At 32.9% G+C, this 27,084-nt stretch overlaps 1 long non-coding RNA gene across 1 annotated transcript; it reads left to right on the top strand.

Moving 5' to 3' along the window:
- On the top strand, nucleotides 1–26,979 carry LOC145733598 (uncharacterized). The gene is made up of 3 exons (XR_014179236.1): nucleotides 1–293; nucleotides 427–614; nucleotides 17,611–26,979. It is a non-coding gene; the product is annotated as an uncharacterized LOC145733598 (long non-coding RNA).
- Nucleotides 26,980–27,084: the final 105 nt, after the last annotated feature.

Raw genomic sequence — 27,084 nt, 5'->3', positions numbered from 1 at the left:
TTATTATATTAATACTGTGCACCCGAGCACCCACTGTGACGTCACGCGAGGTAGCGTTTCGAGAAAACAGGTTTTGCTGATAGGACCGCCCTCTTGGATCTGTTGTGTTGTCAAGTAAAATTCCCACTTGCCACTTGTCACTTTGCTTTTGTTTATTTGTTTTAGCATGCTGCTAAAATTAATTATATTTTTATGACAAAATCTAACAATTTAATTGGTGAAGATTATACACTAAAATCAAGTAAATGTATATTTTTTGATTGACATAATGGATACAACAGCTGCTGGCCCAGGTAAGATTACAATAACAATTTCATACCTAACCTATGTAATAAACCATGCTATTGCTGATGCATTATTACTACACATTTTTGTACTAACATTTTTTAAGGGTGGTTCTAGTAACTAATTTGGCTAGTCTTACAGATCTGCAACTGGTATATGCTGCATACATCACTACTTTTCCATGTGGATGAAAAAGCACAATTTTTATGAAGAAAGTGACTACATTTTGCAGGGACTGCAATCAAGTCAAGTTGAAGAAGAAAAATTGTGTGCAATATATTAAACTATCTACATTAGGTACAACAGTGGATTAAAAAGCAAGTTTTAAGGTGAGTTAACTGTTTTAAAGCTAGATTTGTAGTTCTAATTCCGCAAGAAGTAAGCAGCAAGCAGTAGTAGCCATGTCAATTCATGGTTCGACTTTAGTGAGAAGGAAATAACATAACCCCAAAGTCTTATAAACCATCAAAATTTTATTTATTATGTTGTGGGTTGTCATTTTTTGGCAAAAGCAAAAGAAAGTATTTGTCAAATGATATTCCAAAAATCTATGATGGGGGTAAAGACCAGTAGGTTACAATGGAAGAAGTAAGGAGCAAGGTAAGAAATGAAAATGATTCATTTCTTGCTGCTTACTGCTTGCGGTTAATGTGGCTTGCACTTATTTGTCAAACTATGAATTAGAGTGTTACAAGTATATTATTTATTTTTACTGCAGCTTACTGATAACTTTTTCTTGCGGAACTAGAACTATGAATCCAGCTTAATGATAGTAACATTAACAAAAATAAAAAGCAATGCAGTTTTCATTATCATTTTACCTTTAACACAATAAATCATCATTGTACACTAAAACTTTGTAGACTGCATTGTTCAACCTTGAGTTAATATGTATTATATGTAGTATATGAGGCAGGGTTTACCCAAGTTTCTAGTTGAAGTATTAATCATAAATTTAATTCTTGTCCATAACAGCCCAGAGTAAACAAGTAACCTGGACTACTTTGTTTACTATGTGTTGTTATGAACAAAAATTAAGTTAATAATTATGTCTATGTATACCTGCTAATTAAAATTAAACTGACTTTTCACTAAAGTCAATCAAAAGTTTTCTCAAAGTTAAAGCTACGCATTTGTATATGACATGCTATACTTAAAAATTACACTAAAATAAAATTAATTTTACCTAACTTAAAAGTAGACCAACTTCCAACATTAGGTGAATTTCAGGCTAATTTGTGAACCCTTTGTCACTTTGTGTTGTTATAAAATGTGAAACTTTATTTATATTTTTTCTCGTTTTTTGTTTTGGTCTTACTCCATATCTTCAATTTCTTTTCCGTTGTTTTATCAAGGATACACCAATTCCAACTAGAGCAGTAATCACAAACTATGTCACAGCCAAAGAAATCTTAATCAATTGTTAATTAGTTTTAATTTTACAAATGATTATTTTATAGGTGAACTTTTTTATGAATGAAATCATGAATCTTTCACCTTCTTTAGGTTAGAATATGTCCAAAGTTATAAACACATCTATGCTATCTAATTTAACATAACTTGAAAAGTATTTTGCCCGGTTTATACTTTTAAATTAAAAAATTTAATTTGGTTTTAATTACATGTAATGCCCGGTTTATACCTCCAAATTAAAAAATTAAATTAAACTTAAATTACCTACATGTAAAATTAAATGAAAATTCATGTGGTTAATGCCCGGTTTATACCTCCAAATTAAAAAATTAAATTAAATTTTAATTGCATGTAAAATTGAATGAAAATTATTATGGTTTATACTTTTCAAGATATGCTAAATTAAATGACATAGATGTGTTTTTGGCTTTGACATATTCTAACCTAAAGAGGGTGAAAGATTCATGAAAAAGTTCAGCTATAAAATAATCATTTGTAAAATTTAAAATAATAACTACTGGATGAAGTTTTCTTTGGCTGTGGTTACCACACTAGTTGGAATCGATGTATCCTTGACAAAACGATGGAAATGAAATTGGAGATATGGAGTAAGACCGATAAACAGGGAATGAAGGAAAAAACATATCAAGTTTCAAATTTTATCACAACGAAAAGTGACGAAGGTTTCAAGAATTTGCCCGAATTTTACCCTTAGCTTAAAGTTGGCAAACATGTGGCTTTAACTTTTTAAATTTTAGTTAAAACATAACTTTTTAGTTTAATTCGTTAATTTGGAGGTATAAACTGGGTGATAAAATTGCCTTTAATGAACATTTACTTTAATTGTTAATTTGGAGGTATAAACCAGACATTGTCCCCTGTTTATACCTCCAAATTAACAATTAAACTATATTTTCGTTATAGTCAATTTAATTTTATCAAAGTTAAAGCTACACATTTGTATATGACATGCTGTACTTAAAATTTACACAAAACTAAAACTAATGTTAACTTAAAAGTCAACGAACTTTCACCATTGGGTGAAATTGAGGCTAATTTGTGAACCCTTTATCACTTTTCGTTGTGATAAAATGTGAAACTTTATTTGTGTTTTTTCTCATTCTCTGTTTATCGGTTTTACTCCATATCTCCAATTTCTTTTTCATCGTTTTATCAAAGATACACCAATTCCGATTATTGCGGTAACCACTGCCAAAGAAAACTTCATTCCTTGTTTAATATTTTTAACTTTACAAATGATTATTTTATAGCTAAACTCTTTCACCCTTTTTAGGTTAAAATATGTCTACAATACGTCAAAGTCAAAAACAAATCTATGTCATTTAATTTAGCATTTCTTGAAAATTACAAACCACAATAATTTTCATTCAATTTTACATGTAATTTAAATTAAAATTAATTTTTTTATTTGAAGGTATAAACCAGGCATAAACCGTATAAATTTACATTTATTTTAAATTAAATTAACTTTAATTATTTTTTTTAATTTGGGGGTATAAACCAGGCATTAGTTTTTTTTTTAAATAGAACCTTATATATTTTAATACATTTGTAGATACTAGGTAGAATTCGAAAAGTTTTATGTTGTCTATACTTCAACCTGATAGTTTTCCTCAAGGTTTTACTAATATTTAATTCTTTAAGATATTAGTTTTTACTTTGATATAAAATTGGTTGTATTACCAATTACCATTGTTTGCACAGGGACCAGAAATTAGATTTACGCAAATAAATTTGCGTTAGATGCTACAGGGCGTTCAATTTTTTTACAGTGTTTCACGATAAATGCGTCATATTTTATGGTTTGATTAAATATAACAAAATAACACTACTTTGCTTTATAAACCACGATCCAAAGATGTTTTGCTATGGAGATACATGGTGTCAAAGTTTGCATAAAAAGATCTAAAATTATTTATTTCTTCAAAAGGGCTGCAGATACCTATGTTCATAAAACTTTGTAGGTGTCAACAACAGAGCACGCTTTGCAATAAAAAAAAGACATTTTTCAATTTTGCCAGTGGTATCCAATTGAACGAGTTGGTGAAGATTTTTGTTTTATCAAATATAAAGTTTTATGAAAATAGCTGCAGCCGATTTGAGAATTATAAATAAATTTAGATTTTAGAGTATTTTTATAAATTTAGAAATATCAAAACTTTAAGACCCTGTACCTCCATAACGAAACATTTTTGGATCATGTTTTATATAGAAAACTAAGTTTTCTTTTGACGTTTAATCGAACCCTAAAATACAGGGTGTTTCACGATAAATGCGTCATATTTTATGGTTTGATTAGAAGTAAAAAAATACAGTAGTTTGCTAAATAAACCATGGGCCAAAGATGTTCCATTATGGATATACAGAGTGTTAAAGTTTGAATAAAAAAAACTAAATTTATCTATTTCTTCAAACCGGTTTCAGATATTTTTATACAACTTTGTAGGTGTCAACTGTCCACGATAAGGCACGTTTTGCAATAAAAAACATAATTTTCAATTTTGCCAGTAGCATTCAATCAAACACGTTCCTGAATGTTTTTGCAAAAAAAATATGTATACACCACTCTTTTTCCATTAAACGCAAACCAATTTCGAATTCCCCATTCAATTTAGAACAGAAAAGCTATCTAGTAACTTTTCGGTACACCTTTCTGTTTCCCAATAAAAAATTGAAAATCATAAAAATGTACCCATAAAATCAATACTAAATCGTCGACTGTTTATTTTATTAATCAATATCTAAATTTTTATTAATTTACTTTTTAAAAAAAAAATTTATTCGATAGGAACAAGCAGTATCTTCCTATTTTTTCATTAAAAAACTGAATAAATCAAAATTTTAAAATTGAATAGAGGCGAAATTCGAAGATTTAGTATTAATTGTAAGGGTACTTTTGCAGGATTTTTTATTCGAAAACGAGATGACGTACCAAAAAGTTACTAGAGACCTTTCCTGTGTTAAATTGAATAAGGAATTCAGAACTGATTTGCATTTTTTGTAAAAACAGTGGCGTACATATTTTTTTTGCAAAAATGGTCAATAACTTGTTTGATTGGACGCCACTGGCAAACATAAAAAATATATTTTTTAATGGCAAAACGAACTTTATCGTTGACACCTAAAAAGTTTTACGAAAATATCTCTTATTGTTTTGATGAAATAAGTAAATTTAGATTTTTTTACCCAAACTTTAACACCCTGTATCTACATAACGAAACATCTTTGGACCATGGTTTAGCAAACTAGAGTTATTTTTTGACCTTTAATCACACCCTAAAATATGACGCATTTATCGTGAAACATCCTGTATAACGCATTTACCATGAAACACCGTGTTGACTAATTCAGCTTAAGTAATTTCGACTTTTTTAAATGGAACAGCCTGTGTATTACTTATTTTTCTGATATCTTTTACAATTCAACTTTTGTGAAGTATGTCATATACCTACCTAATTTAAATGTCTGCGATTTATTTATATGTTTTAACTTTTACCTGCATTTTTTGTTATCTTAACTAAACTATAATCTGAAAATTGTCTTTAACAATTCAATTGAACCATAAACATTTTAAATTGTTGTTAATGACATACAAAATTAAAACATTTGTTTTTCTTATCAATTATACAGGGTTATTCACGTTATTCGACACGGAAAATTGTGACTAAAGTATTCACCTTCAACAAACTTTTGATTCTGGAATGGATATAGACCTATTTTAGGTATCTTTTAAAAATATTTTGTAAAGCAAGATGTACCGGTTGTCCCAAATGCAGAAAAAGTATCAAAGTTATATTTTTTCAAATGGAATACCTAGTATTTTATTTGATTTTCAGAATCTACGTTGAAAATAAAAGGTAATGAATGACATTGAGGTTTGGTACGTCTAAACTTTACAGTTTCTTAGATATTCGTTATTTTGTAAAAGCTTAGAACAAATTTTAATGTTGGGACCTACTAAGAGATCAAGTTTTAGGATCCATGGGTGAGAAATTGTCTAGCTCATACAGGATGTCTCAACATTTTTCTCCCAATAATTGCAACCTTTAAACTTTAACAACTTGTCAAAATCAAATTGAACACCACCTATTTTATGGTTAAAGTAGATGCAAAATTTAATTATCTATCGAAAATTATTGAGGTCTCCTATGGCTAAATGTTCGCGTTTTCTTGGAAAGTCAATTCATCATTCATTTCTCGAACTCGCACCGATTTTGAGTCATTTTTGATACCCTTGAGAAATGACCACAGATTAGCGAATTAGCGAAATTTTTAGGAGTATATCCATTAAGATACTTAATAATGTTGCTGAAGGACTCAAAAACGGAGTAGTTGGATGTTTAGTTTAGTTCTAGTAGTTTGTAGTCGAATTGTCGCCGTTTTAAACATTTTTATGAATTATTTTTGTTTGAATGATTTATTTAATTATTTTTATGAATTACTTGTATAGCAAATTTACAAAGTATTAAGCCACTATTTTATTCTAAGCTTTACTTAGATTAGAATGATAGATATGTAATTCGAAAAGATACCAAGTGATCTTTGAACGATATTAAAAATCAGTCAGTCAGCTCTACTTTAGGAAATGTCGATTTATCCAAGAAAACGTTAACAATTAGAGGTATGAAACCTTAATAATTTTCGATAGGTAATTAAGTTTGCATATACTGTAATTGTGGTTCCATTTGATTTTGACAAGTTTATACTACTTCAAAAATTTAGTTTTTGATTAAATAATTTTTTGAGACCCTCTATATGAGCTAGACAATTTATCACTTTTGGATCATAAAACTTAATCTGTTATCATCGCCCAAACCAATTTTGGTCAATTAATCTCAAAGGAAGGTTGAATGTTTAAATGTTAATATTTGTTCTACATTTTTACAAATTAAGGAATATCTGAGAAACTGTAAAGTTTAGACCTATCAAACATCAATAAAATTAATTTTTATTTTCAACGTAGATTTTGAAAATAAAGTAATATACCAGGTGTTACATTTGAAAAAACATGACTTTGATACTTTTTCGGCATTTGGGACAACCGGTACATCTTGAAAATATTTTTAAAGGATACCTTCAATAGGTCTATAACTTTTTTGAAAGTGAATAGTTTAGTCACAATCTTCCGTGTCCAAATAAGGTGAATAACCCTGTATAGGGTGGACCATAAGTAATGGGACATAGAGCTACATCATTACTACTACTATTTTGCAGTAGCTGATAGGAGGCGCCTATCTGCAACTATTTCAGCTGCTTAAAAGTACTTAAACTTTTTTTTACGCATCGAAACGGACATATGACTTCAAAATATTATTCTAATATGTTTTCTATTTAAAAAAAATTACTAGTTTTAGATCTTAAATGTTGACCGTTTTCGAGATATTTAATGTTTTAATATTGCATTGCTAATACGGTTAAATGGTTAAAGGGTAAAGTACATTTACGTAATTTATACACGCCTTAAAAAAACTAATTGGTATATCTTTTAGCTAAATCACACAACAAAAAGACTGATAAAAATAAATGAAAAATCCTTACGTATTTTCAGTGAATTTGGTGAAACAACTTACACCACAAACCACTGGAAATTAAAGTATTAACATTAAAAAAAGGTTTCTTTTGGACAACAAGTATTCTACAAAGGCAAAATAAAAACTTACTTTCATAAAATAAATATTTACCAATTTGAAAGTTGCTACATGCAATATCAAAATAGTGGATATCTCAAAAACGGTCAACTTTTAAGCCTTAAAACAAGTATACCTTTTTCACGTAGAAAACATATTAGAATCATATTTTGAAGTCGTGTGTCTGTTTCAGTGGCGTAGAAAAAAAGTATTAGTCCTTTTAAGCAGATAAAAAAGCTGCAGGTAGCGCCCCCTATCAGCTACTGCAAATATATGAAACCATCATATTTACCGGCTGTCAAAATACCCTTATACACATTTTTAGTAATTTATATCAAAATACCTAGATAATATGATAAAAAAACAAGAACAAAATTTCAACTTTCACACCCTGTATCTTTCTTAATATTAACTTTCGGTATAGGACAATTTAGCTAAATCGTTTTATTTTGATGTCTGGAATATGCTGTAACTCTACCAACGGTTGACAACACCTGCATTTTTAGTTTGTCGTAAGCTAGTTATAAACTTAAATTAAACTAAACTTAAACTTCAATCGAAGGTAAAAATTAAAAACCATAAATAAATTGCAATCTACTCAAATTAGGTACATGGCATACGTAAAACCTATCAGACAAAATAAATAATGTACAGGGTGTTCCATTTATAAAAGTCGAAACTGAATTAATGAAAATATATTTTAAAAAATTGCACGTCCTGTAGCATCTAATGCAATTATTATACGATTTATTTGCATAAATCATTTTTGTCGTTCCTGTAGAACGTTCATACCAAATATGAGTATTCTACTTTTAGAAACAATGGCAATACAGTCAATTTTACATCATAGTAAAAAGTAATATTTGTATAGAAAAATTAAATAATCTGACATTATTAACAAAAAAGTTTTAAATTGTTATGAAGAATTTAATAGTTATTTAACGAACGAGTGTATTAATGAAAGCGATTAATAATCGAAATGGTTTAACGCAGTGAACGCGTTACTAAAATTGAGATTATTAATCGCTTATTAATATAAAAGTTGGGTACAACATTTTTCCGTCATCTGTAGTTTATAATAAAGGTTATAAAAGGATTATAAAATTCTACAAAGTTTTTTTTTGTCAGTAATGGTGGATGTCAACTAAAGAATGTGTGTTTATTTCTCTTTGTTTCATACAAATAAAAAAGGATAGAACTATACTATGAGCGTATTTGATTGCCTGATAATCTGAGCTGATCATGCATTAAAGTAAAACAATTGAAAAATCATGCATTAATGGAACTCAATATTGATTCGTTATCGTCCATCAAAAAAGGCTGTCAATACATAGTCGACGGAAAAAATGTTAAAAAAATTATATTTAAAAAAACTAATGCTTTCTGTCATGTCTTTAAGAACCTGTATATTCAAAAGTAATTTTAAACTATAAATATCAATATTCTCTAAAACTTTTGTATTTAACATTATTTTTCTATTTCTCAAATCAAACGAGATAATGAACTTTATCATTGAATCACCTGTACAGGGTGTTAGGATTTAGAGTGTTTTGACAGGAAAACCCCATTTTTCAGCTAGATACGGTGTTATGGCAAAAACCGTATTTCGATATCTTGTCAGATTGAGGCGCTAGAGGCCGTTTTTCGAATTTCGCCCATTTTAAAAACTTTACCCAACTTTTTTGTTTATTAAAATATCGGAGTAACACACAAACATTTTTAAGGCACTTTTTCGATGTGATTTCAGTTTCGTGTTTAGTTTTTAGCTACTGCGTTCAGTTTTCTCAAGAATTGACATAACTTTCTTCTTTTAAATGGAATTCATAATCAAATATAATTTTAAAAAATGTCTATTTTTAATATAATATGTAAGATACAGGGTGATTCACGCTGATGGTATATTAGAAGTATCTAGAGAACGACTTAATATTTTTCGTTTAAATTTGTAGCCTATCCAAACTCTCTATGTAAAATATTTTGGACTTTGAAGTGTTGCCATATCAGTCGGAAAGAACACCAACTTTTAATTTTCAAATGGAATACACTGTTTCTAATCTAATTTTTGAATTCCTCGCAAGAAGCCTAGTAATTAATGTTAATACTTCGCTATCCTATTCTATTCCCTATCTTGCACCGTTTCTTAGATATTTCATAAGAGTGGTGGATTTGGCAGCAAAATGGTAGTCTAAACATTTATTAAATTTTTAAGTCCTGAAAGGTTTGCTGGTGTGATCTTTTGTCCTCAGTTAGACAATACCACATGGTTGAAAAGCCCAGAGACGAAAAATGTCAAAAATTTATAGGGTGAAAAAAAGAACATTAAATTTAGAACAAATCTATGTGTACTCTTCCTTTACCTAACTTCAACCGTTTGTGACTTTGGTCGTTCATGTAAGAAATACCGGGTTAGCGGCCAAACATTTTATTCTGATGAGCAGAAGCGAAGAGAAGTGGACCTAACCTAATTATGATTCGGTTTTAAAAACTGCGAGAAAAAATGTCATGTTGAGGGCATGTTTTCTTGTTAGACTAGGGTTAAGAAGATAAGACAAGTAGTAATAAAATTTCGTTTGATAGAAAATACAGTCCATTAGTCATTTCTGTGCAAATAAGAGAAAATACCCGTGGCATTTGGCCACAATCCCGTTCATGTTCCATCGAGCCGAATGGAAGTAGTCTTCGCCAAGTAGACAACAAAATTTAGTCTAAATTTAGTGAAGAAAGTGAATAGTGGCAGATGCAAATGGTAAGTCCCCATTCCTTTAGTTTTATGTCCTATTTGCCATATCGTAGCTTTCTGAGTAGACCTGGTTTTAGTCAGCTGTGGTTTGTTAGCCAAGCAGTTTAACTTTATGTTAAACTCACCTTTTTTAATTAGGTTTGCTGGTTTAATAATAGGGATCCAAGCATATACACATTGTTTCGATTAGTAGTGTTCTTAGTTCAAGATGAGTAGAAAACCAGCTAAAACTGATAGTTCCGCTGGTGTAGCCACAACTAATGTTGAGTTAGATAGACTAGTATTGCAAAAAAACCAGTTACAGCAACAACTAGAGCGATTTTCTGAGTTCCTTTCAAATATGAACACATTAAATGGCAATCAAATAAATGAATTACAGGTTCGTACTGCAAAATTTGAAAAGTGGTTAGAAAGGTTTGAAGAAGTGCAATTAGAAATTCAGGTTATGAGTACCGAGGAAACCAAGGTTAGTGTAGATGAGCAATGTATATTTGAAAGGCAATTCTACACATTGTTGTCTTCAGCTAAAGGTTTGATAGCAAGTTTTAATAGTCAATCAATGCCAAATAACACTGCTTTGGGTCCACCTGAAGCTGTCAATAATGGTTCCTTTATAGTTGGTGCTAGACTTCCTAGCTTAGACCTGCCAAAATTTAATGGTGATTTTGAAAAATGGTGTCAATTTTCAGAAACGTTTCAAACACTGGTACATAACAATGTAAATTTAGATGAAATACAAAAGTTCTATTATTTACTAAGCTGTTTAGAAGGGAAAGCATATAAAGTTTTAGAAGGTTTAGAGATTTCTCGAAGTAACTACTCAGTTGCATTGGAAATTTTAAAGGAGAGGTTTGAAAACAAACCATTAACAATCCATAAGCATATCAAATCACTTGTGGACATGCCTTCAATGAGTAAGGAATCTGTTAGTCAGCTAAGAAGCATTAATGATGCTCTTGAAAAACATGTTAGAGCTCTTAGAGCTTTAGGAGAACCAGTAGACTATTGGGATCGAATTCTCATTTTTTTGATAAGTAGAAAAATAGACAATGAATCTAAAAGAGTATGGGAGGAAAAAACCATTTCAGCCTTTAATGGCCAACCAACATTGAATGATTTTACCCAGTTTCTTAGTAGCAGATGTTTGATTCTTGAAACAGTTGAAGGTAATGCAAAGGAATGTCAAGTAACAAAATTGAGTTTTAAACATGAAACAGGTAATAGTAGGATTTGTAACTATGTTTCTGATAGTAATATTCGAGGTAATATTAAATGTGAAATTTGTCAGGGCTCGCATTTTGTTTACAAGTGTAATAAATTGTTGGCACTTTCTATTCCAGAAAGATCAGTTGAAGTAAGAGACAAAAAACTTTGTTTTAATTGTTTGAGATCTAGTCATATGTCAAAAGATTGTAGGTCAAGTGGTTGCAGGAAATGTGGTAAGCGCCACAATTCATTGTTACATAGAGATCTTGATGTAGCTCAAAATGTGACCCAGGGTAGGGGCAGCTCTAATCAAGGAAATTATAGTACAGAAAATGTTGTAGAAGGTGCTCACTCCTGCTCTGAAGAGATAGAGTGTCCTGGTGCCAGTTCAGTAGTGGCAACTTCACTTAAAACTTCAGAAAATTTGAGCCAAATTTTATTGTCAACTGCTATCATTTACATTAAGAATAACAATGGTTTATTTGTTAAGTGTCGAGCATTACTAGATAGTGGTTCGCAGTTGAACTTTATTTCATCTGAATTAGCTAAGAGGCTTAAGTTACATCAACAGGCAGTCAACATTCCAATTGCTGGAATAACACAAATGAGAGCTACCATCAATTATCGCTTAAATTCTGTTGTTAAATCTTGTCATAACGATTTTCAAGCCAATTTATCATTTCTTATTTTGGATAATATCACTGCAAGGCTTCCAATTAGAACCTTTAGTACATCTGAGTTGGAAATTCCCTCAAATTTACAGTTGGCTGATCCCAATTTTAATGTGTCATCACAAGTTGATTTGTTGATAGGTGCCGGTCTGTTTTTTGATTTGTTGTGTGTGGGGCAAATTAAATTGGGAAAAAACAAGCCTATCTTGCAAAAAAGTGTACTGGGGTGGATTGTTTCTGGTAACATTTTTGAAAATAGTCATGAACCTTTGTCAATAGTAGCATCTTGTCATGTTTTAAATGAAACTGTACAAAATCAGTTAGAAAAATTTTGGACAATTGAAGAATTAGACACCAAAAAACATTTATCCAAGGAAGAAATTGAGTGCGAAACATGGTTTACTAGCACATTATCACGCGAAGTGTCAGGTAGGTTTTGTGTATCCTTACCTATTAAAGGCAATGTAGGTAATTTGGGAGATTCCCTTGAAAACGCAACTAACAGATTTTGTTCTCTTGAAAAAAGACTTTCAAAGAATTCCAAAATGAGGGAAATGTACATCTCATTTATGAATGAGTACATAGAGCTAGGTCACATGTCTAAAATAGAACCATCAAATTTAAAGGCCGACAATGTTTTTTATTTACCACATCATTGTGTATTTAACTCGAGTAGTACAACAACAAAAATGCGTGTTGTTTTCGATGGTAGTGCGAAAACATCTAGTGGTTTATCCTTAAACGACGTGCTTAAAGTAGGACCCTGCGTACAGGATGACTTATTTAGCATATTAGTGCGGTTTCGACAATATGATGTGGTGATTACGGCAGATATAGCCAAAATGTATCGCCAAATTAATATTATTCCCCAACAACGCGACTTGCAAAGAATACTTTGGCGGCCGAATGAGAATTCGGAGCTAGATCATTATAGGCTCAACACCGTTACTTACGGCACATCTTCCGCGTCATTTTTGGCCACTAGATGTCTTGAGCAAATAGCGCAAGATTTAAATGTTACAATGCCAAAATTGAGTAAAGTTATATCAAAGTGTTTTTATGTAGACGACCTAATTTTGAGTGTCGAGACAGCATCTGAGGCCGTTGAAGTCGGAAGTGCTTTGGCAATTGAGTTGAACAAATACGGTTTTCCACTTAGGAAGTGGTCATCAAATCAAGATAGTGTACTGAAATCTTTGTCATTAGGAAATTTAGACAGCTCAGGTTATTTATTTACAGATGGTGATACGAAAAAGACTTTAGGTGTTTACTGGCAGGCTAGATCCGATAGATTACAATATGTTATAAATTTGAGGTCAGAACCTCATTCCTCAGTTACTAAACGATTTATTTTGTCAGTAGTGTCTCAAATTTTTGATCCGCTAGGTCTTGTAGGCCCGGTAACAATAAAGGCAAAGATTTTACTTCAGAAGCTTTGGCAATTAAAACTTGGATGGGATGAGTCCCTTCCTATAGACTTATTTTCCACTTGGACTAGGTTTTATAGTAATATAGAGTCCTTGAATTCAGTTGTGATTCCTCGTCAGATTACCATATCGAAGGCTACATCGTTTGATTTACACGGGTTTTGCGACGCCAGTGAAAATGCTTATGGAGCTTGCCTTTACTTACGATCTGTAGATAGCTCTGGAGATGTAAAGGTACAGCTCATATGTGCCAAATCTCGCGTAGCACCCCTCAAGAGTATTAGTATTCCTAGATTGGAACTGTGTGGGGCTCTTTTGCTGGCTCGTTTATCTTCAAAAATACTATCTACTTTGGACATTAACGTAAATAAAGTTTTTTTATGGTGTGACTCCACTATCGTTTGGTCGTGGCTTTCTGATGAGCCAAGTAGATGGAAGTTATTTGTAGCTAATAGGGTGTCTGAAATTCAGACCTTGACTACAAAATGTAGGTGGAGTCATGTAGCGTCAGAGGACAATCCTGCTGACCTAATTTCTAGGGGAGTTGAGCCAGAGTTTTTGCGCGAGCACCATTTATGGTGGACAGGTCCCGCATGGCTCCGTAGTGATGATCAGGATTGGCCGACTGAAACTAGACTAAAGGTAGACTCTATTCCTGAAGAGAGAAATGTTAATAAAGTTAGCTTGATTAGCCATAAACCTGAGACTTCTATTTTTGATAAATACTCTTCGTTGCATAAATTAGTTTACGTGTTTAGTTGGTGCTTAAGGTTTGTGCACAATCTGCGAGTCAATCGAGCTAACCGATGTTTTGAAACAGTTTCAGTTCAGGAATATGACACAGCTTTAATTAGATTAATTAAATTAATGCAAAACGATGTTTTTTCAGCCGAAATTCTTGCTCTGAAAAATTCAAATAACATCCCTAATCGAAGTTCAATCAGGTCGTTAGATCCTTTTTTGGATAATGATAATATATTGCGGGTAGGAGGCCGCATCAAGCATTCTAACGAACCATATAGTGCTCGCTTTCCAATAATTTTACCACAGAAGCATCCTTTAACTAATTTAATCATAATGGACCAACATCATAAAAGACTTCATGCTGGTCCTCAAGCAGTGCTAGCGGCTTTGCGCAGGCAGTACTGGCCTATCAATGGTAGAAGTGCCGTTAAGAGTATCTTGAGCAAATGTGTTACCTGCTTTAGGGTTAAACCTCATCTTTGCTATCAAAAAATGGGCAATCTGCCAATGGATCGTGTTATTGCTCAAAGACCTTTTTTGATTTCCGGGGTAGATTTTGCAGGGCCTTTCAATTTAAAAGATGGAAAGCTGCGAAATCGATCACTAGTAAAAGGGTATATGTGCCTCTTTATTTGTTTTACAACCAAGGCAGTGCATATTGAGCTTGCAAATGATCTAAGCACTTCTTCATTCCTTAATTGCTTGAAACGATTCATTTCACGTCGCGGTTTATGTAAACGGTTATACTCCGACAATGCCACCAACTTTGTCGGAGCTCAAAATGAACTCATGAAAATTGCCGAATTTGTTGCTAGTTTAAATAAAAATAAAGATTTTAACAAATTTTGTTTGGAATCCTATATTGAGTGGAAGCACATTCCTCCCAGAAGCCCACATCATGGTGGTTTATGGGAGTCCGCTATTAAGTCAGCAAAGCATCACATAAGACGTGTAGTAGGAAATGTTAATTTAACTTTTGAAGAGATGAGTACACTGTTTACTCAGATAGAGGCGATTTTAAACTCTCGTCCCTTGACACCATTGTCCTCTGATCCTCACGATTTACTTCCTTTAACCCCTGGCCATTTCCTCATTGGGGACGCCTTAAACACATTTCCACAACGAGACGTGTCAGAGCAGCTTTCAAATCGCTTGAATCAGTATCATCTCCTTCAAAAGATGCAGCAACAGTTTTGGGTTCGCTGGTCGACCGAATATTTATCCCAGCTTCAACAGCGGGCCAAATGGCAGCACACATCCGAAAACTTAAAGCCTGGTTCCATGGTCGTTCTACGAGATGAAGGTACTCCACCCTTAAATTGGAGACTGGGCCGAGTTGTGGAGCTCCATCCTGGTCAGGACGGATTGGTACGAGTAGTCAGCGTTAGAACCTCATCTGGAATTACCCGACGTGCTACGCAGAAGCTATGTTTATTGCCAATCGAGACGTCAGTGTAAGTGAGTGCGCCGTGCATAAAATCTTCGTGTTTAAGAAGCTTGTGTTCGGTTCGTTATTGAAGTTCCTTCAAAATTAAGTTTATTCTTTTAAGATTTTGTAAATGTTACGTTTAGTTTAATACTGTATCGTCACATGTTATCCTAGTTTATAGCATGTATTCGAGCGATAAATTGATAATTATGGCATGCTTTGAAAGTAGGAACTTTCAAGGCCGGCGGTATGGTCGTTCATGTAAGAAATACCGGGTTAGCGGCCAAACATTTTATTCTGATGAGCAGAAGCGAAGAGAAGTGGACCTAACCTAATTATGATTCGGTTTTAAAAACTGCGAGAAAAAATGTCATGTTGAGGGCATGTTTTCTTGTTAGACTAGGGTTAAGAAGATAAGACAAGTAGTAATAAAATTTCGTTTGATAGAAAATACAGTCCATTAGTCATTTCTGTGCAAATAAGAGAAAATACCCGTGGCATTTGGCCACAATCCCGTTCAGACTTAATAACAGTTTTTCCTTAAAGTGCGTATAAAATCGTAATACATACTAATCTGAATACGGACCCCTGCTTGTGCTAAAGTTTCAACCAGTTTTGTATTTGACAAATATCTGTCAGAACATGTCGTTATAGAAACGACAACTAGTCATTAAGGCCAAGCAGGTGTCCGTATTCAGATTGGTATGACACGATTGTATGCACCCTTTAAGGAAACACTGTTAATAAGTCAGAAACGGTTGAAGTTAGGTAAAGGAAATGTTTACATGGATTTGTTCTAAGTTTAATATTATTTTATTACAAACCATAAAACACCGATGAATCATTTTAAAAGAAAACGAACTTTTGGCAGTTTTTATATCTGTCTGTAGGTCCGGTAGGTTTTTTTCATTTTCTGTGTCTGGGGTTTCAACCATATGTAGTATTGTCTAACTGAGGACAAAAGGTCACATCGGCAAGCCTTTCAGGACTTGAGAATTTAATTAATGTTTAGACTACCGTTTTGCTGACAAAGCCACCATTTTTATGGAACATCTAGGAACCGGTGCAAAATAGGTATAGGGAAGTATTAAGAATAATTACTAGCCTTCTTGCGAATAATAATAAAAAAAAGAATAGAAACAGGATGTTTAATTTAAAAGGGAGGAAAAGTGCCACCCGTAAAAGTCTTGCTGTCTAAAGACAGTTTGTCACTTTCTTGACAAATTGACAAACTTTCTTCTTCAAACACCTTCTTCAACCTGGTATTAACATAATATTTAACTGCTGCTTTTAACTATGCGCAAATAACTATTTTCTACGACCTCTATAGAAAATAAAAGTTTTCTCCCTCATTTGAGAGATGAAAATATCACTTTCACTACCTAGGGAGTAATTAGAGAATTTTAAACTAAAGCCTGTCTGAATATTGTGGACTTTCTTTCGTTTGTTATCTGTTTAATGACTTTTTCAATTTTTTTATTTGCTTGAGCATCTCATAAAAAGGTTGGTGCAAGTGGGTATTATCTACACATATTACCTTTAAAATTTTACATTTATTGTAAATTAATTTTGCAATGTGGAAAAGTAACTTTACCGCATCCGGTGCGGAAAAGTACTCTTTACCGCACTCAAATAAGTGTGTAAAAGTGCATTTACCGCACCTGAGTAGGAAAGGTTTTTTTCATTATTCTTTCTAGTCTGAAAACTATATATTTTTTGGTGGATTTGTTTAAAAAAATGTACCTTTTCCGTGAGGACGCTGGAAAGTGCCCATTTCCCGTGCGCTGTTTTTAACTGGTGGGTTTTCTCGTACGCTGACAAATACGTGTTTTGCATAAAATCTTTTTTTTTTTAAGTCAGTGAATTTCTGACATTCTACGTTAAGTTGTGTGCTAGATTACCATTCAATGTATAATGAATTTTTATACTGATTTTATGCCACAATATAAAATCAAGCTTCAGCTAACATTGGTTAAAACCGAGTTCAAACTTAAAACACATTGACATTTCTTATATTCTCGTGGTAATATTACTTTTTTTGTTTCAGATATTCTCCAGGTGAAGCGAGAAGCAAAAAAAAAAGTCATCCAGGTCAATCTTGGAATTTTTTTTTATTTTAATAATAAACTAAAGATTGGGGCGCGGGTGTAGTTTTATTTGCGATTTCGATTTGCTGTTATGCCATATGCAGCATTGTTCTATCCACAATATCTGGCCGAATAATTTTCCTTTAATTTCCAACTAAATGCTGAAGTATTAGATATATTGTCATTCCTTTAAATGTCAATCTATGCATGGCGAACTGAGTAACTGTGCAGAAGTTGACATTGGGAGTGAACAAGGACCAGCAATCAGTCATTCATATCTATCTAACGTACAATTTATTTTCCAACTGATTAACATCCTACAGCAAATTTAACTTTTTGTGTCTGCTCAGCTTCTATTTATATCGAAGAATTAATGCTAATCACGTGTGTTTTCTAAGAACTGTCCATAATGCCCAAACGGCATTTGGACGTCTCGTCTAGCCAACGTTCTATTACCCGACGCAAGGTCAGGTACCGACGTTGGGGCGACGGCATTTCTACTCGTATTTGTACTATTTTGGGGAATACAAATTTGAGTCGATTGGACGTCGGGTCACCACTAATACGGTATATTAACCCTTTCAGGGATGACCCTTCTGCAAACATTTTGAAAAAATTTGTCGTTTTGAGGTAAAAATATTATTTTTTTTATGATTTTTCGTAAATTAGCCTAATTAGTTTCCTACGGCCGTGACGTCATGTCGTCGACGGACAATATATCTAAGTGGAAAATTCATATACATATACGTTGAGGACATTTTATTTATCATCAAAACTCTTATTTGTTATGAAACATAAACAGTTACTACCCTTAAAGCAGCACAAATGTACTTCACATTTTACACGATAAACATGTGTTTTTGAAGAACAGCCTGGCAACTTGCACCTGCCCAGCCAGCAAAATAACGTCTTTTTACGTAAATGTACGTCATTTTCTAACCTAAATGACGTCTTTAATGACGTAACTTGACGTCCCGTGGACAGCAGAATGTCACAGGGAATCGACGTCTTTTATAAACGTCCCTTAACGTGACATTCACACGACACAATGTCGTTAATTTACGTCTATAATGTTGTTACTTGACGTTAAGTAACCGATATAGGGCCGATTGCACCGACATATGTTTAAGGGCACCGTAGGCTAGGTTATAATTCGACTGTGAGATCATGTGCAAAATGTCACAGTCAAATTAAAACCTAGCTTAGGTGGACCCTACGGTGCCCTTAATTACGTCGGTGTAATCCGCCATTTATACTTAATTAAGAATGGGAAAAGTATATTGAAATAAAACTTCAAATCATGTAACTGTTTAATTAACTTGGATTAAGTATTACATATAGCTATAACAAATACGACTCGGTAGTAAATAACGGGTGTTCAATAATTGTTATGGTCGTATAGTTGGCTGTGGTTCTCTCTTTCTAGCATGAACATAGGGCGGAGATAAGTTCGTATATGTTTGAAATCAACTGTCACTGTCATATAATAATTGTTTACAACCTTATCTAAGGGATATATTTTGACAATTGCCATCCATAGGTGACCTGACCATAACAATTATTGAACACCCTTTATAACATTCTTTGAACGGAATAAATGCCTCACATTTTACAAATAAGTATTTGTAAGAAAATCTTCCGATTAAACAAAGTGAACAATAATTACTCAACTGATATTAATTATTTATACAGTGACTTAAACTATTGTTTATTCACGAAAAGAGCAAAGAAAATTAGGTCCGAGTTGCCCAAGTTCTTCGAGTGAATAAATAGGTTTAAATCACGTGTTTTATACAATATTTTATTAAATTTTGACTACTATTTCGACTATTAAATGTTCGTTTGTTTACATATGTAAATAAGCGAGAGTGGTTTAAAAAAAATTTAGTTCACAAGTGAATATAAAGGTACGAGTCCACTGTGTACATTTGTATCGCAACAATGTTGTACAACATACTGGAAACTCATGTTTCCTGTCTTCACGGGGAATAAAACAAAAATAAATCATGTTATGCCGGAACACGATTTTTGTTGCAAAACATATTTGATTCGCTATGTAGACAGGATCGAAACATGAGTTTCCAGCATTTTGTACAACATTGTTGCGATTGTAGAGGGTTATCCACCAAAATATACACACCACTGTTAACTTTAATTATGTATATATTGAAAGATGAACTTAAACTACTAAAATAGATTATAACTTGGTTCATAATTTTGGAAACATAAAAAGTTTATCTTAAAACATAAAAGCGTTTTATCAAAAGGTATTTCTTAAAACCACCATCATCATCCCCCCCCTCTAAACCTCAAACGTCTCTAAAGTCACTCGTCAATATGCCAAATGTCACGTCATTCAAAGTAAAGCTCAACCAAACGCTGTTTTAAAAATTTTGATTTTCCGAGTACTTCCGAAGATATCCGAAAAAAACTGAAAATTTGATTTTTTGTTTTTATTTATTTCTAACCTTATTTGAAGAGATATCCCAAAACTAAAAGCATCTTTTTATTGCCACTTTTTCCTAGCTATTTGATGATGGATTCAAATTTGCCACACGACGTTTCGTTTTCTGTCAGTCATCATCAACTTTCTTTTTTCTTATGGGCGCCATATTGGATTTTTAGCCCACCAAATAGTACGTTTTATTCTGATTTTAGTGATGTATAATAACTTATGATTTGCTTCATAAATAAAATAATTCAATAAAAACTATTTTTACTTTAGTTATTGGCTTTGAGTTAATGGGCCGTTTTAAAAAATGTCATTATTTGACAGTACTTGTCAAACACGATAATTCGGACGATCATTAGAGCGTCAATCATAGTTAAAAATGTATCTAGAAAAGAAACCCCCGCAGAAAATGTTATTATTATACAAGCATTGCTGAACTATTTAGGTTAATCAGAAAAAAAGATTTGTTAGCATTATCTCTAACTTAAAAGGCTTATTTACGTTTCCAAGAGAAAGATCATCATTTTAGGAACTTCATTTTTTGCCAAATTTCAATTTTTTATAATGTTAAGTGCAAGTTTATAGTTATTTATACAGTAAGTGACAAACCATTTTTTATTCATTCATATTTATTCGAGTGAATAAACCGGTTTAAGTCACGTGTCTTATACAGTATTTTATTAAATTTCGACTTCTTATATTAAAAAAAAATACTAAAATTACAGTTCTATTAAATTTGCACCGCGCCCCGTGTAGATGTAACATTGATGTTTGTTTGTTTACATCTGTAAATAGGCGAATGTCATTCAGAGTGATTTAATAGTTATTTATACAGCAAGTGACTTAAACTATTTTTTATTCACGAAGAACAACTAGGTCCACAAGCGTAGCGAGTGGCCTAAGCTTTTCGAGTGAATAAACCGGTTTAAGTCACGTGTACACCTTTGTGACTAAGTATGTTCAGGCCAATTGCGTGTGATAATTACTATCAAGTAATCTTCATAAAACGTCTCATTAACTCAAAGCTAACTAAGGTAAAATCTCTAAAAGCTTTAATGATCGTCCGAATTATCGTGTTTGACAAGTACTGTCAAATAATGACATTTTATAAAAAGGCCCATTAACTCAAAGCCAATAACTAAAATAAAAATAGTTTTTATTGAATTATTTGGTTATTTATGAAGCAAATCATAAGTTATTATACATCACTAAAATCAGAATAAAACGTACTATTTGGTGGGCTAAAAATCCAATATGGCGCCCATAAGAAAAAAGAAAGTTGATGATGGCTGCCAAAAAACGAAACGTCGTGTAGCAAATTTGAATCCATCATCGAATAGCTGAGAAAAAGTTGCAATGAAAAGGTGCTTTTAGTTTTGGAATATCTCTTCAAATAAGATTAGAAATAAATAAAAACAAAAACTCAAATTTTCAGTTTTTTTCGGATATCTTCGGAAGTACTCGGAAAATCGAAATTTTTAAAACTGCATTTGGTTGAGCTTTACATTGCGCAACTTTGCCCCAATTTAAACTTTCTCGTATCTCTTATAGTTTCCGAGATCCCAATGGTGAGGGTCGAATTTGAATTACCCTGTAGATTGATAACATGTCCGCCAGTGTCTTATTTTATCGCTCCGTGAGACCATTCGTACTCGGGTGGTATGCTGTTGTGAATTGTTTAGTTGTACCCATTTTCTTTAATAATTCGTTGACTAATTCCGACTGAAACACCTTTCCCCTGTCGCTAAGTAAATATTTTGGTGCCCCGTGCCTTGTTACTATATTTTCGAGTATAAATTTTGCTACGGGCCCGGCTTTTCCGTTTGGTAATGCTTTTGTTTCAGCCCATCTAGTTGCGTAATCTGTTGCGACTAAAATCATAGTATTGCCGTTCCTACTTTTTCGAAATGGTCCTAACAACTCGATTCCTACTCTTTCAAAAGGGGTTCCCACAGGGATCGGTTGTAGCAGTCCTATTGGGTTTTAGGGTTAGTCCTGCGTCCCTCAAGCGTTGAAATACTTTTCTTAGCTTAAACAGATGTTCTTCTGTTGTTTTTGAAAATATAATTATGTCATCCATGTATATAAGTATTTCTTTCCATTTCATGTCTCTAAACACCCTATCCGCTAGTGCCTGAAATGTCGCCGGCGCGTTACAGAGTCCAAAACTCATATAGTTAAATTCCCGTAGTCCGTGCCCTTGTGTTTGAAATGCAGTGTATTGTTTAGAATCCTCGCTTATCGGTACTTGCCAAAACCCAGAGTACATGTCCAATGTTGAAAAATACTTTGAATTGCCTAGGTATGTTAAGATGTCGTCGATATTTGGTACTGTATGCTGATTTTCTTGTTACGTCGTTAAGTTTTCTATAATCCACGCAAAACCTAGATTCGCCCGACTTTTTCTTTACCAAGACGACCGGACTGGCCCATGGTGATTGACTGGGTCTTATGATGTCGTATTTTTCCATTTCGACGATTTGTTGGTCGATTATATTCTTTTCTTTTTGTGACACCCTGTAAGCTCTGCTTTTTATTGGCTTCGCATCCCCCACGTCTATTGTCACGTTTAAATTGTAAAGCCTATTTGGCCCAACAACTTAAACGAGACGTGCGTTTATTACTTTAATAAACGCTTTTACCGAGATCTTGTTTCAGAGGTAGAATCAAACCACTTGGTAGAAAAATATAATTTAATAACTAAATAACAGTTAAAACTAATTGACAAAATGATTGGTTTATCAACTTAGTGAATCGGAATAAGTATTGGTTGTAAAGAAAAAAAGTGATCAAAGCGAACCGAAAGAAATCAAGGAAGATTTAAGACGAAAAGTAAATCCAGTACAAATAGGAGTTGGCGTGTCAATGGGTCGGAGTACAAAAGGAGGTGGAATCATATTAAATTGCGGAAATGAAAAGGAAATTTCTAATGTGCAGACTGAAATTCAAAATAAGCTCGGTGATCAATATCAAGTTGATCGACCAAAAATATTGAATCACCGATTGAAAGTTGTTGGTGTAAATGAAAATGAATATGCTGTTGGTGATGAGCTTATCATAGAAAAAATTATTAGACAAAATGACCTAAGCGCTGATAGAAGCGACTTTAAAATGAACTTACTCAGAAGAACCAACGTATTTAGTAAAAGATTTAATTTAGTTTTTGAGGTTGACTCAGCCACATATGACAAAATTATTTCTAAAGAGAAAGTAAACTTAGGATGGAATCGATGCAGAGTTTTCATTGATTACGGGGTGATACGTTGTCTAAATTGTTGTAAGTACGGTCACTTGAGCAAAGACTAAAGATAAGCAAGCTTGTGGTAAATGCGGTAGTGATCATAACTCAAATGTGTGTGTAAATAACTTTAAAAAATGTAAAAACTGCGAAGACTCAAATCAAATATATGGGTTAAGTTTAAGCACGGATCACACTGTGTGGGATGTGACTAAGTGCGAAGTTTATAGACAGAGTGAACAATTGCAACGTAGGAAGTTTATACAATAGCAATTAAATTCTTTGGAGAATTATGCAAATTCCGATATTGTATACCTAAATTGCCAAGGTTTCTTAAATAATAAGGACGAAATTCTATTGCTGATAAGGAATTGGAAACCGAAAGTTATTCTCATGTCAGAAACACACGTAACTGATGATATAAGTGAATCAGAACTGAAAATTGAAGGGTACCGAATCGAACTATGTAAATCAACAAACAAAAGAACGGGTGGTGTATGTAATGGTGGTATATAAATGTAATGGCATTAAATACAAAATGCGCAATAATGAGTGCGTGCAAGATTCGGTGTGGCTGTTGTCCATTGAAGTTATTGCGACTGAATCAAAGTATCTCCTCAGTGTGTTGTACCATTCACCACAAAAGGAAAACGCTCAGTTTGTGGAATATTTTTCAGACTACCTGGAAAGGGTAAGTGAATATGATGGAATAATTGTAATAATGGGAGATTTTAAATTCGATTTAGTCAAGCCTAATTTCTATGGTACCAAACTTATGGAAAAGGTGTATTTAAAAGGTTTCACGCAGTTGGTCAGCTCACCTACCAGAATAACTATAAACAGCGCTACACTAATTGATTATATTATTACAAACAATAAATATCTACCGCATTCGGTGCATCTAACACCGAAAATCAGCGATCATAATATACTTACAACATCTTTAAAAGAGAAAATAAAAGATGATAATTATGTAACAATATACAAAAGAGTCATGAACAAATACAACCCAACTTTCTTACAAAACTTCATTATAGGCAATAACTGGAATAATGACATAACGGATGTCAATGTGCTGGCTAACTCTTTTATTGACAATTTATCATATGTCATGAATGAAATGTGTCCAATACAAAAAATTGTTACAAAAAGGCAGTACGAAGAAAAAAAGTGGATTACTAATGATATTAAAAGTATGATGAGAGATAGAGACGTTTTGTATAAAAGAGCAATCTTAAGCAAAAGCAACAATACTTGGAATGAATATAAATTCATCAGATATAAAATTATCAAACAAATTAATATTGAAAAAAACAAATTCTATATAAACAAGATAGATAACAATAAACATAATGCGTATGAACTTTGGAAACATTTGAAGACTCTACTTCCAGAAAAAAATCCGTCTTTGCCAGACTTAATAAAATTTGAGGGAGGTGCAATTGTAGATGAGTCATGTATAGCAAATCAATTTAACAAATACTTTGTGAACAGTGTTGCAGATATAATTAATGGAATCCCACCAAATGCACATTTAGAAGATGTAACCGAGATTGTTTCTGGAAATAAATCATCTATTGATGTGTTTAAACAAATTTCTATGGCAGACCTAAAAAAGCATATTAAACTTATGAAACAAGTCGGAGGAGATGAAAATGGAATATCAACCAAAGTATTTAAGGATGTCATGGACGTAGCTGCAAATAGGATTTTAGATGTGATAAATGCATCACTTTCAAGTGGGGTGTTTCCGGAGTTATGGAAATGCTCAACAATTGTGCCGATTCCCAAAGTGACAAACTCGAATTTATGCTCTGATTTTAGACCTATAAATAAAGTACCAGTGTACGAAAAACTATTAGAAATGGTAGTAAAAGAACAAGTCCAAAACTTTTTTAGTGAAAATAACATACTTGTAAGTAATCAATCAGGCTTTCGCCAGGGACATTCATGTGAGACAGTAATTATAAATATTTGTGACGAATTCCGTAAGAGCATTGACAAAAATAATTATGTACTAGCAGTGTTTTTGGATTTCAAAAGGGCATTTGAAACGATAAATAGAGATACTTTGATTAAGAAAATGAATAAAATGGGTTTCAAAGGCACTGTATTAAAATGGTTTCAATCTTACCTACATAATAGAACACAAACTGTAAAATTTAAAAATAGCACATCTGATTGCATTGTAATAAATAATGGTGTACCACAAGGTACTGTTCTCGGTCCATTTCTCTTTCTTTTATATATAAATGATATTGTTAAGACAGTAAAGTACACGAAAATCGAACTATTTGCAGATGATACCATGATTTACATCTGTGGACCAAACATAAGTCAGTTGCAAGATTATATAAATTATGACATTAACAGTTTAAGCAAATGGCTTTGTAGTAATAGTCTAAGTGTAAATGTAAATAAAACTAAATTTTGTGTTTTTGGAAAACAACATTTACTGTCTAAACTAGACATAAGTAATGTACATATTGTCACGTTTAGGGGTGCGTAGTGAGGGATGGTAGAGAAACAACTTAGGTCACTGGCAAGCCTCGTTTATTATAAAAATATACCAAACACTTAAGAGTGGTTATTCTTACCCCCAGAATAGAAGGGCCAACACGGCCGTAATCGTTGTTGGGCGCATGAGAGTTCGGGGAGGGTGAGTTTGGTTTTAGCCCTTCAGCTACACCGTAAAGGGGCACGCAAAGGTGTTCTTGTACGATGTGACCAAAAGACCAAGTGAACAACTGACAGGGTTAAGGGTTCTAACGGTCACTTCAAGTTGCGAGAGAACCCTTCTCTTATCAGCCTGGGATCCTAAGAGGGTAGCGAGCCGTCCCACCACTTCAAGTTAGAGACTGTTGCTCGCCGACCGACCCGGAGACCAGTCAGTGACCTCCCTCTGGGGAAGACCCCAGAGTTCGGTGCCTTAGCCGAGCTACGGTGCATCTTTTATACTCGTCAGCTAACCTCATTACGTTAACCTTGCTGACTATGGTGGTTACTGGGTGTGCACCGTAACTACTAACACGGGTGTGACAATATTAGTTTAAGAAATCAACAAATATCGTATGATAAGCAAATTAAGTATTTAGGAGTGATCTTTGACGCCAATTTGACATTTTACGAACATGCACTGTACATAACAAGAAAATTTTCAAAAAAGGTTAATTTTATAGCAAGGGTTGGGATAAATTTATCTGTAAGCACTAAGTTATTATTGTATAACAGCATAGCGGCGCCACACTTAGAGTTCTGTAGTACACTTTTTTACAATTTGCCGGCATATATTTTAAATGATTTACAGACCATACAAAATAGAGCAATGCGTATAATTCTTAAAAGCAACCGGTACACGCCGATTAAAATCATGTTAAATGTGTTAGATTTCTTAACGGTAAAACAAAAAACCGTATTTAACACATTTGTGTTTATTTATAAAATTAAAAACAAATTATTACCATCTTACCTGTGTGGCAAAGCAACTAACTTTAGTATTGACATTGACTTGATTGTATAAGGACATATTGTTATTATTGGCTTGCGAAGTCAGTTGGTGTAATAGTTGTGACTGCTTTTGTCGTTTTTGTATATAGCTTGACTAGCTAAATAAACGATATTATTATTATTATAATAAAACCTTCAAACATAATTCCCAAAGTAGCACTTTAAACAATACCTTTTACATGCACAAAATATTACAATAATAAATATATACTTACATTAGTTAAACAATTACGAGGG

Source organism: Ips typographus, linkage group LG9 (assembly GCF_016097725.1).
Source record: "Ips typographus isolate SLU linkage group LG9, UJ_Ityp_2.0, whole genome shotgun sequence".
Taxonomy (NCBI): Eukaryota; Metazoa; Arthropoda; class Insecta; order Coleoptera; family Curculionidae; genus Ips; species Ips typographus.
Note: the sequence above shows the minus strand (reverse complement) of the source record. Positions and strands in the feature narration are given on the sequence as shown.